The sequence below is a fragment of the Humulus lupulus genome, chromosome 6 (assembly GCF_963169125.1).
Source record: "Humulus lupulus chromosome 6, drHumLupu1.1, whole genome shotgun sequence".
NCBI lineage: Eukaryota > Viridiplantae > Streptophyta > Magnoliopsida > Rosales > Cannabaceae > Humulus > Humulus lupulus.
This window is the reverse complement of record NC_084798.1, coordinates 174271960-174285296: the sequence shown is the minus strand read 5'-3', so window position 1 is coordinate 174285296 and position 13337 is coordinate 174271960. Positions and strand designations below refer to the sequence as shown.

Sequence of the window (13337 nt, the reverse complement as noted above, 5' to 3'; positions counted from 1 at the left end):
GTAAATCTGTGTGATCCATTCGATTCCTAGTATTTCTGCGCCCCTGGTCATACATACTGACCGATCTGGTGTCTCCCGAGACTTCAATGACATGGCTCGTCGTGCGGTTGTTTCGAGATGGGTTCTTTTCTGGTTACCTCATCTCAATAGTATGAGACCGAGACATTTGGCTTCTCGGCTGGGCGTGGAGGCTGCTTCGGCTGGCCCCAAATGGCTGAAGGGGTGGAAGCTGGGAGGAAGGCTGCTGGAGTGGGTTGTGGGCTGAAGGAAGGAGGCCTAAATGGCTGGCTGGGCGTGGGCCTTCAGGCTGAAGCAGGCGGGCTGGGGCTTTTAGGCGTGCAGGCCTTTGTGCAGCTGATGGGCCCGAGTCGAGCTGAGAGGCGGGCCCAGGTGGCTGGCTGGGTGAGGTGCCAGGAGATGGGAGAGAAAGGGGCTGGGCTTTGGGCCTTTGAAAAATGCCGAAATCTCTTTGTTTTTCTCACAAAATTATCACTTTTCTTTTCTCTTCTTTATTTTCAAGCATAAAAATTGCAAAGTACATCCAACAAAATAAGTAAACATTAAATTAGAATAAAATATTTTCAATTATAAAATAACTCATATTAAGTCCATGAAAATATTAATTGAAATTTAATTTACTTTGGCAATTAATTTCAATAAAATCACATTTTTTAACTTACAATCTAACAACACAAATTTCAAATAATTAAACTTCAACATATCATAATAAAATATCTATAAAAACACACAAAAATATATAAAATCATAATAAGACTAATAAATTCAAAATTACTTAAAAACTTAATAAATCACTTAAAAACTCAAAGACTAAGCAACAATTAGTATAAAAAATGTGGTAAAATAACTCTATTTTGTGATTTATCACACCCCCAAACTTAAAGTTTTGCTAGTCCCCAAGCAAAAGAAAAATTAAAACACATTTTTTTTATTGGTGATATAAAAAGGATTTTCTCAAAAATTGCACAATGAAAAAAAATCTAAAAAATTATTATGAATAAAAGTTAAGCTTATGTAATTAATTAAATTGTCAATTTCATTTTAAAAATAGGTTTTCATTAAAATTATTTTTCACTTAAACTTATAGGAAATAAGAGTGTTCTTGTTATCAAAAATGTAATTTTTGTTACAAGCAAAATTGACCTAATAATTAAAAATAAAGCTTAAAAATTATTCATATTGTTAAGAGAATTAAACTCAAACTCAATCAAGATTTTTATCATTGAAAATGAAAAATATCACCAATTTTTTTATTTAATAATTTTTTGTTTTTTTAAACAAAACAATACAAAACACAATAAAACAATATATATATTTAAATTTTTTTTCCAAAACAAAATTAACACACTTCTACCCTCATATTCAACATAATGAACGGTAAACAACCATTAAACTCGCTACCCCCAAACTTAATTTAAGCATTGTCCTCAATGTGTTATAAATATAAATTAAAATTTACAAGAGGTTAGAGTTTAGAATGGTCTTACCTCATCGTGGTGCATTGTCAAGAGAGCAAGAAACAATAAACAAAAATTAAATCACACATAAAACAAACAAAACAAATAAAACACAAGGTATCAAAATAAGAATCAAAGAGCATGGTAAACAGGGTCTTCAAGTAGGATCTCATCCACTTCATCGGTTTTCAACTCTAAAAATAGTTTTAATTTTTGTCCATTAACTTTAAATATATCACCATTTTTAGGATTTTAAATTTCAATAGCTCCATGTGGAAAAACAATACGAACAATGTAAGGACCAAACCACCTAGAGCGTAACTTTCCCGGGAATAAATGCAAACGAGAGTTGTATAAAAGGACTTTCTGACTTGGAGAAAAATATTTTCTCAAAATATTTTTGTCATGGTAAAATTTCATGCGATCCTTATACTTTTTTGAATAGTCATATGCATCATTCCTAATTTCGTCTAGTTCATTTAGTTGAAGCTTTCGTTTCTCACCTGCCTTGTCTAAAGAAAAGTTTAACTACTTAATTGCCCAAAAGGCTCTATGTTCTAACTCAACAGGTAAGTGGCATGCCTTCCCATACACAAGTCTATAGGGTGACATGCCAATGGGCATTTTGTACGCGGTACGATATGCCCATAATGCATCAGTGAGTCTTAAGGACCAATCTTTCCTAGTTGGATTCACAGTTTTTTCTAAAATGTGCTTAACTTCCCTATTAGACACTTCGACTTGACCACTAGTTTGTGGGTGATATGGTGTTGAGACTTTATGTGTAATGTCATATTGTTTCATTAAATGTTCAAATGGCTTATTACAAAAGTGTGTACCGTTATCACTAATGACAGCACATGGTGAACCAAAACGGGAAAATATATTTTCTTTTGTTGACGCTGTTTTTCGTCAGCTTAAATCGTAGAGCAATTAAACAATGTAAACTATGAAGTGAATGAATAATGAAGAAAAACAATAAGGTTTTTACGTGGTTTAGCAGTTAACTCTGCCTAGTCCACGAGTCTATGTTATTAAGACTTAGAGTTTTCTGGAAATTCTTCAGAGATGAATTACCCAGAGCTTTCTCTCAAGAAATCAGAAATCGATCATTTACAAGTGGTCATTCCTCCTTTATTTATAGGGAAGGTTACAGAGTTTATTCCCACAGATTTCGGGAAGATATTCTGTATATCAATTCAAATAATGACATTAAATGCAATATCTCCTATATACATGGAAACGTTCCATAAGAATCGGGAACAGATAACAGACTAAATGGTATCCCTTAAATATTGGGATTACACAACAATAAATATGTTCACACGTAACGGGCTATCCCAGGTGACTCATCAGGTCTTCGAGATCAGCAATCGGCATTGTGACTATCAAGACATATGAAACTGTTACGAACTTGTCACCCAATTTCAGGACATGCTCGGAGTAGATAGATACTGTCAAGCTATCACACCCGAGCTTGCATTTCCCAAGCTCAGACTGTTTTATCTGAAGACAATTGGTAACAGATGTATCCCAGTGTCGTGCCATTTCGAACTCAGAAAGTTTCCCGAGGTTACACATCTTCGAGGTCGTTGTTTTACTTTAGATATTTTACAAATGGATCATACAATGTATTCATACCTTTCGAGCTCACACTCGATGAGCCCAGCTTTCAGGGTCATAACCTCTTATCTCGAAATCTGGGTGTAACATCTTTCAAAAAATGAAGCACAACTTTGTGGTCATTAGTGTGGCATGCAATAGCTTCAACCCATTTAGACACATAATCAACTCCAACAAGAATATAAAGGTTACCAAAAGAGTTAGGAAACGGTCCCATAAAATCAATGCCCCAAACATCAAATATGTCAATAATAAGAATAGTATTTAAAGGCATCATGTTTCTTTTAGTTAAACTTCCTAACTTTTGGCAACGTTCACAAGCTTTACAATAAATATATGTATCATGAAAGATAGTAGGCCAATAAAAACCACATTGTAAAACTTTAGCAGCTGTTTTCTTACCACTAAAATGTCCTCCACATGCATGATCGTGACAAAAAGATATGATTTTAGATTGGTCACAATTTGGAATGCTTCTTCTAATTATTTGATCAGGGCAGTATTTAAATAAGTAGGGATCATCCCAAATAAAATTTTTCACCTCATAATAAAATTTAGATTTATCATGCTTAGACCAATGAGATGGTATTTCTTTAGTGACCAAATAATTAACAATATCAGCATACCAAGGCAAGGAAGAAACATGCATCAGTTGTTCATCAGGAAAAGTTTCAGTGATAGGAGTGGAATCATATATAGATTCAACAACTAGTCTAGATAAATGATCAGCAACAACATTTTTAGATCCCTTTTTATCACATATTTCTAAGTCGAATTTTTGTCAAAGTAGGATCCAAAGGATCAAACGAGATTTAGCTTCTTTTTTTTACAAGAGATATTTTAATGCAGCATGATCAGAATAAACAATAATTTTAGACCCTAACAAATAAGATCTAAATTTCTCCAATGCAAAAACAACAGCAAGAAATTCTTTTTCAGTTGTGGAATAATTTAATAGAGCATCATTTAAAGTTTTGCTAGCATAGTAATTTACATGAGGTATTCTTTCAAGTCTTTGTCCTAAGACAACACCTATAGCATAATCAGAAGCATCACACATTATTTCAAAAGGTATTTTCCAATCAGGGAGTCAAATAATGGGTGCAGTAGTCAACCAATTTTAAAAATTTTCAAAGGCAACATGGCAATTATTATCAAAGATAAAAGCATTTTCTTTTCCAAGTAGATGGCATAAAGGCCGAGAAATTTTGCTAAAGTCTTTTATGAATCTTCTATAGAAACCAGCATGGCCTAAGAATGATCTAATTTCTTTCACAATTTTAGGAGGGGGAAGTTTTGAAATAAGATCAACTTTTTCTTTATCAACTTCTATTCCCTCAGATGAGATTACATGACCTAAAACAATTCCTTTTTTAACCATAAAATGACATTTTTCCCAGTTAAGCACAAGTTTTTTCTCTTTGCAACGAATCAAAACAAGTGAAAGATGGTGCAAACATTCATCAAAGGAGGAACCAAACACAGGAAAAATCATCCATAAACACTTCAAGAAATCTTTCAACCATGTCAGAAAAAATTGAAATCATACACCTTTGAAAAGTCGCAGGTGCATTGCATAATCCAAAAGGCATGCGACGATAGGCAAAAGTTCCGAAAGGGCATGTAAATGTAGTTTTTTCTTGATCTTTCTGGGCAATGAGGATTTGGTTATATCCTGAATACCCATCAAGAAAGTAATAATATACATGCCCAGCTAAACGTTCAAGCATTTGATCAATAAAGGGTGATGGAAAATGGTCTTTTCTAGTAACATTATTCAACTTTCTATAGTCTATGCACACTCTCCACCCCGTTTGTACTCTAGTAGGGATTAATATATTTTTCTCGTTTTCAACAACTGTGATCCCAGACTTCTTAGGCCCAACTTGAATTGGACTAACCCATTGACTATCAGAAATAAGGTAAATGATACCTACGTCTAATAATTTTATGACTTCTTCTCTAACCACTTCCTTCATATTTGGATTTAACCTTCTTTGACATTCCCGAGAGGTTTTAGCATTCTCTTCTAGATGGATTCTATGCATACATATGGATGGACTAATTCATTTAATGTCTCAAATGGTCCAACCTATGGCTTCTTTATGTTTTCTAAGGACATCTAACAATTTATCTTCTTGTTCTTTATCTAAAGCGAATGCTATGATAACAGGTAAGGTTTCAGACTCTCTTAGAATAACATATTTTAAATATTCTGGCAAAGGTTTAAGGTCTAACTTTGGAGACTCGAAAATTGATTGAACGTGATCTAAGGGTGAAAAAGGTTCAACTTTGGTTTCATTCAAGGGTATAGACTCTAGCAAAGACTTCACATCATTATTAGAGTCATCAACATGCAAGTTCATACCAAAGTATTTTTCACAAAAGTCAAGTAAGTCATTTCCATCATCTTCACAAATACTATCTATCATGTTAACTTCATGCACTTCCTCACACTCAACAGATTTAACAACATTAAATACATTCAATTCAACAGTCATATTTCCAAAAGATAATTTCAAAACACCATTATGAAAATTTATGATTGCATTAGATGTAGCTAAAAATGGTCTACCTAAAATGATAGGAATTTGAGCATGCATATTTTCCACAGGTTGAGTATCAAGAACAATGAAGCCAACAAAAAAATAAAATTTATCAACTTTGATCAATACATCCTCTATAATGCCTCTAGGAATTTTCACAGAACGATCGACTAATTTAAGAGTTATAGAAGTAGGTTTTAATTCGCCAAGACCAAGTTGCTTATAAACAGAATAAGGCAATAAATTCACACTAGCACCCAAATCAAGTAAAGCCTTGTTAATAAAATGATCACCAATAATGCATGAAATTGTGGGACACCCAAGATCTTTATATTTAACAAGACTTTTATATTGAATAATGGAACTAGCTTGTTCAGTTAAAAATGCCTTTTTAGGAACATTAGTGTTTCTTTTAACAGTACAAAGATCCTTCAAAAATTTAGAGTAGGTAGAAATTTGTTTAATGGCATCTAAGAAAGGGATATTGATACTAACTTGTTTAAAAACTTCTAAGATGTCATTATATTGGCCGCCTTTTTTAATTGGAAGTAATCTTTGTGGGAATGGGGCTTTTGGAATGAAAGGATGGATTGGAGTTTCCTTGTTTGAAGAGTCATTGGCATTAGAACTAGAAGGCTGACTCTTTTCTTTTTCTTTTTCTTTTTCTTTTTCTTTTTCTTTTTCAATCTCAGGTATGTAATCGGGTTTGACAATGTTCTTTCCAGACCTAAAAGTTGAAATTGATTTGACTTCTCCATTCTGACTAGACTTTCCTATCTCATATTGACCTTTTGGATTAGGGATAGGTTGACTAGGGAATGTTCCTTTTTCTCTATCAGCTAAAGCAGTGGCTAGTTGTCCTACTTGTGTCTCGAGTTTGGTAATTGATTGAGACTGATTTTTGTAGGATTTGTTGAGTGGATTGCATAAATTGTTGTAAAGTATCTTCTAAGGAAGGTTTCCTTTGTTGAGGAATTGGTTGATTTTGTGGGGCATGAGTTTTGTTTTGCGTGTTGTATTGGTGCCCTTGATTCATTTGATGTTGGTTTTGTCTCCATGAAAAGTTTGGATGGTTTCTCTAATTTGGATTATAAGTGGATGAAAATGGGCTATCATTTGGTTTCCCATAAGAACGAAGAGCATTGGCCTCCTCAGAAAAGGCTTCTTGGTAGAAAGGACATGATTGGGCATTATGGCAAGGACTAGAACAAATAGAACAAACATCTTTTCTTGGTTGCATTGGAGAATTTATAGTTTGGCTTATGGCTAAAGCTTCTACTTTTCTCGCTAATTTGTCTAAGGATGTTCTTAAGTCTAATTCATCTTTTACCTCATACCTTCCTCCTCTTTTTGGTGAATTAGTTGACCTAGACCTAGGATCAAAATAATTCCATTGTTGTGAATTGACAGACAAATCTTCAAGGGCGTCCCAGGCCTCTTGTCCTTGAAATTTAAAAAAAAATTCGGTATGCATAGATTGAATCATTTGACGATTAGAGGGAGTCAAACCATCATAAAAATATTTTACAAGTCTCCATTTTTCAAAACCATGATGAGGACATTTTAATAATAAATCTTCAAATCTTTCCCAACATCCATAAAACTCTTCATTATCTTTTTGAAAAAACTCGGAGATTTCTCTCCTTAGACTATCAGTTTTAGACATAGGAAAAAATTTCAGCTAGAATTTATTATAAAGTTGGTCCCATGTAGTTATAGACCCCGTGGGAAGGGAATTTAACCAAGCTTTTGATTTGTCTTTTAATGAAAAAGGGAACAATTTTAGTTTGACCGACTCATGAGAAATTTTTTGAAATTTAAATGTTGAGCAAATTTCTAAGAAATATTTGACATGCATGTAAGGATCATCTCCATCTAACCCATAAAAAGACAACAACAATTGAATGATTGATGGTTTAAGCTCAAAATGGGTAGCAGAAGTGGTTGGAAGAACAATACATGAAGGAGCATTAGATGAAATAGGTGCAAAATATTCAAGCAAAGTTTTTTCAGGCATAACATTTTCATCAACAGGATTAGCAATTGGTTCCATGATGCTCAAATTTTTACTAACACTTTCAATTTCAAACAAAGATAAATGTCTTTTTACTAATCGATTTCTAGAGTTACGTTCCCAATGATGCATACAATTTTCACAAACAAGGAAACAAAGATAATCTCAAACAAGCAATTTTCTGATTTGGAAGATCAGTTAAAACCGCAACCACAGAGCATACTTAGAATTTTTAGAGATTTCCCAACAATATAATTTTTATGTTTACTTGTCCCCAGGTCTATTTGATTCCACTTACTCGCACACTACTAACAACTCCCCGAGGTTAATTAGTAGAGGCGGATTGAGAAGTTTGTTCAAATTTCCTTTAAGCAAAAATTGCTTATGGTGAAAGGACAAGATTTAGGTTTTTTTTTTTTTTCAAGTATTTTTTTTCACAATTACACTAAAATATGATAAAAGACAAAGAAAAATAAGGTAAAATTAAATAAGACTATCGAAAATTAGGCAAGAGTATGGAGGCATAGCATGCCATCAACCATAACAAAAATAAGGTAAAAGTTAGGAGGCACAAGTGCCATCAACTAAAACATAAGATAAATGACTAGGAGGCAAAATTGCCATCAACTAGCTAGGAGGAAAAATTGCCATCAACTAGTAACTTGAAATAATTAAATAAAAATAACAACAAGATAAATAAAGAAAAATACAACAAAGGTTAGGAGGCACAAGTGCCGTCAACTAGCAAAGATATAAAAGAAATAAAATTACAACAAAATTAGGACGCACAAGTGTCATCAACTATAAAAATTAAAAGGATAGATAGGAGGCACAAGTGTCGTCAACTAAATTAAACAATAAATATAAATATATAAGTAAGTTTTTTTTATGAGTGGTAGAACCGTCCCAAATTTTCTTTTTATTTTTTTTTTTTAGTTTTATATAAATATATATTTGTTTATATATAGTTTTTTTTAAGTGCAAAAATTAAAATAACTAGTAGAAGAATTCACTAACCTTGAGATAAATTTCGTTTCTTTTCTTTTCACTCCCCGACAACGACGCCAAAAACTTGATGGACCCAAAACAGGTATGTTTTAAAATTTATACTCGTAAGTGCATGAACCGTATATGAAATATAGTGTCCGTGTAAGCACAAGATCGAACCCAAAGGAGTTGTCTAAAATAAAAAAGAAAACTATTTTAAACCAAAATTAATAAATTCTAACCTAGCTTCAAAGATTGATGAGTTTTAATGTTATGAACATAAAATAAAAGATTGAAAATAAAATTATTTAAGAGAATAAAAATAAACCAATAATGATTTGAAAATAAGTGTTAAAAGAAAGATTATTAAGATACTAGAATCCACAAAATGTAAGTTTAATAATACTTATTAGTATATTGATTCCCAAGTTTTAGTGATAGTTAAAATAAGTCAAACTATTATTTTCCAAATAGATTTATAATTTTAAGCACAAATTACTTCTAAAAAAGATAGGATTTTTCTTCATTTTTCAACAAGTATAATTTCAAAGTATTTAATGTGAATCAATCTAATGAAACAACAAAAAATTAAATAACATTATTTATTAGGCAAAACATAATATTTTTGTTCTAAGCATTGGATATGTACAATTTAATGACACATCTTACACAAAGAATATTATGTTTTGCAAAATGAAGAGCAAAGTGCATATTATCTAACAATCCAAAATATGAGATATTAAAGATGGAAGCCATATATGAAGAATAAAAATCCATAAACTTTGTTGCATTACAAGGGAAATCAACATACACCATAAATATTATCTAGTTACAAGTTGCTTCATCATGATCTTAATAATCTTATGAAGAAGATTAGAAGCACATAACTAGAATAGAAATTACAAAATAAATAAAATACATACTTGAAAAACCCAAAATGGAAGAGAGAATGGTAGAGAGAAAATGGTAGAAAGAAGATGGTAACCAAAATTAAGCACCCTAAAATGGTCTTGAAATTCCATATTTATAGCCAAAATGAGAGCATTAAAATAATCAACTTAAATTAATTAAAGTAATTAAATTAATTAAAAAAAAGTAAATATGGCATGTAGAGGTAAATTATAGGGCGTAATGATGATGTTGTGGTGAAATATGTGAGAAAATTGGGTAAAAATGTGGCATTTTAGGCATAGGGAACAAAGGTACAAAAATGCAATTGTTGGGCTCAAAATGGGGAAAAGGCAGTTTGTTGGTTGCTGGTTGGGTGGCTGTTTCGGCTGGGTCTGGAGGCTGCTTTGGTTGGGCCCAATTGGCTGAAGGAGTGGCAGCTGGGAGGAAGGCTGCTGGAGTGGGCCGTGGGCTGAAGGAAGGAGGCCCGAATGGCTGGCTAGGTGTGGGCCTTCAGGCTGAAGCAGGCGGGCTGGGGCTTTTAGGCGTGTGGGCCTTTGTGCAGCTGATGGGCCCGAGTCGAGCTGAGAGGCGGGCCCAGGTGGCTGACTGGGTGAGGTGCCAGGAGATGGGAGAGAAACGGGCTGGGCTTTGGGCCTTTGAAAAATGCCGAAATCTCTTTGTTTTTCTCACAAAATTATCACTTTTCTTTTCTCTTCTTTATTTTCAAGCATAAAAATTGCAAAGTACATCCTACAAAATAATTAAACATTAAATTAGAATCAAATATTTTCAATTATAAAATAACTCATATTAAGTCCATGAAAACATTAATTGAAATTTAATTTACTTTGGCAATTAAGTTCAATAAAATTACCTTTTTTTACTTATAATCTAACAACACAAATTTCAAATAATTAAACTACAACATATTATAATAAAATATCTATAAAAACACACAAAAATATATAAAATCATAATAAGACTAATAAATTTAAAATTACTTAAAACTTAATAAATCACTTAAAAACTCAAAGACTAAGCAACAATTTGCATAAAAAATGTGGTAAAATAACTCCATTTTGTAGAGTTATCATACTCTGTCACTAACATGTTTCCCTAAACCAAGCTTACAAATCCATCCATCTTCGCAGTTCGAATTGTGTCATTATAGTACTTCTCATTAAACAACTCCTTAAACTCTTCCCAATTCATCATAGCTACATTCCGGATCTAGGAGATAACCTCCCACCAAATTCGGGCATCATCCTGCAGCATATACGTGGCACAAGCCACCCTGCCATTACCTGCCACCCTCATGAAGTCAATGATGGAGGTGATCATGCTCATCCACTACTCAGCCCTAAGCAGATCTAGGCCACCCTCAAAGGTTGGATGGTGTTGCTTTCTAAACCATTCATACACTGGTTCCCATCTATTATCAACCTTTGGCTGTCCCAGAACTAGTACCACTACAGGTGGCACGGGCACAGAAGCGTTCCCTGACGGAACCTGCTGTCTCAGCTGCCTGATCTCATCTTCCTTCCTTTGAAGTCTCGCTTGCATTTTTGCAAACATCTATTGCCAGTTTTGAGGGGCAGGTGGAGGGTTTTGACCCTGGTTATCATATCCGACCTCAATATTTTTGCCACAGATTCTGATTGACTAACATGAGGCATAACTTCCAAGTATTCCTGCAATCAATGACTCAACTTATCAGGCAATGATAACAGTATCTAGGAACAGTCCCACAGTCCAAAATTGAACAAATAAAGCATTCACATGCAGCGACAATGCTAATAAGCATTTCTACCATACACACATATTACAGTAATGCTAATAAGCATATCTTTCATAGTCACATAGAATTCAAGGGCCAGGCCTTATCAGTATGTTTCATTCTTCCTATTCTAACATCCAAATAAGTAGGGATGAGCATAACATCCGAAAAACTAAAAAAACCGAGTACACCGACCTTCCGAACACCGAAAAAACCAAAACCAATTAAACCGAACACCGAAAAAATCGTTAATGGCGTAAATCGCCACTGTTCGGTCGATTTGAAAAATCCGTGTGGACCAACCGGTTTGAACCAAAACCTATCGAAATTATTATATGTAGGTTATGTTATGCTTATGGACTTTTAATTATGTTTTCAAACTTTTAAATTTGTGAATGTAACTATGTTATATGTATTTATGTTTTAAAAAAAAGCACAAAAGTGAATTCCAAAAATCTAAATTTTTTAGTTTTTTTTTAACTAAAACTTTTTAAAAAATTATGGAATTTTTTTAAAAAAACTGAACTTCGATTTGGTCGGTTTAACCGACCAAACCGCGATCCAAAACGGTCGGTTTTTTTCTTTAATTGGTTTGGTCGGTCGATTTTTGGATCGCACCAATCCAGACCGAAAACTAAATTCTGGATTTAATAATATGAAAAAACCGCCCAAACCGACCGATGCTCAGCCATACAAATAAGGCATATATTTCAATAAAGCATTTCGACACATATTAAACTCATTATTTATGAAACTGTGAGTCAAGCTTGTCTTTAGTAGCGAGCGTACATATTCGACCAATATTTAGGAACCACAAAACCTTAGAAGCTCTGATACCAAGTTCGAACGCCCTACTAATCCAAGACCGTTACACCGTGTGATTAAATTAGTGCTTAACTCGTTAAGCGAGTCATTTAGACTCAAAAGTGTAACTAAAATAAAACAGTGGTTTAAGTATTGAAAATTTTGGTCAAAATGATTAAAATTTTCATTAAAACTTTAAATGTTTACAAGGGATCCCAAAAAGGTTTTATACAAAGTATAATTACAAACCAAGGTTACAAAATATTGCCGGCCAAAGCGGAAAAACTAGACTTATACCATAAGCATTCAAAATATCTTGACCATGGTAGCCAAGCAGGCCGAGTATGTGCGCACCAACCTAGAGCCCTCCAACTCATGGCTGATCCATCTTCCCTTTGCCCTTACCTGTACCACCAAGTACTCGTGAGCCAAGGCCCAGCAAGAAAACTGAACTAGGCATAACAAGTATTTAATTATACATAAACGTTAAACACATGTTTCATAGTTTATAAACAAACTCAAGTTAACCTTCCAACAAGTTATACAACCTATGCCCAATAAGTGCGTATTGCACCCCCATAGTGGCCCTGCCATACCATCCTACATTCCACATGATTATCGCTTAATACAGCCCTTGCCAACCAATCACAAACAATTATAAGGCACAAAGTGCAATAGAAGCAATTACACAACAAGGATATATAACTCTAATCAAAATTAGCCCACGGTTATAACCATATTCAAAAGTTGGGGTCAATGCCCTATTCTCGGTGCATGTACTAGTTTTCTTACCTCTAGTCACAACATTAAGGATATGCTCATTAGGAACTATGTTTTGTAACTGGCTCCAAAATTAAACCCAAGCTCTTGGGACCTCCAATTCCATTCAATGAGGTAATGTAATTGTCCCCTGAGCCCCTAAATCAGATCCTAGAGACACTGAGCCTATTTCCCAAAAATAAGAAAACCCATGTTTCAGGGCACCTGGTGCAGTCGTGCTATTATAAAATTTTGGGTTTTTGGGTCACTAGCGCAGTTGCGCCCTACCCTAGCGCAGTCACGCTAGTAGCTTGGAAAGCCCGAATCGAATTTAAATTTATGGGATTCTAGAACACTAGCACGGTCTCGCTACACCCTAGCGCTGTGGCGCTAGGTCCCTGGAAACCTCAATCGTGCTCATAATTCATATTGTTCTTCCCCAAATGAACCTTGTGATTTTC

General features: G+C 33.9%; 1 non-coding gene across 1 annotated transcript; it reads left to right on the top strand.

Moving 5' to 3' along the window:
* Positions 1-7188: 7188 nt before the first annotated feature.
* On the top strand, positions 7189-7295 carry LOC133787371 (small nucleolar RNA R71). The gene has a single exon (XR_009872397.1). It is a non-coding gene; the product is annotated as a small nucleolar RNA R71 (small nucleolar RNA).
* Positions 7296-13337: the final 6042 nt, after the last annotated feature.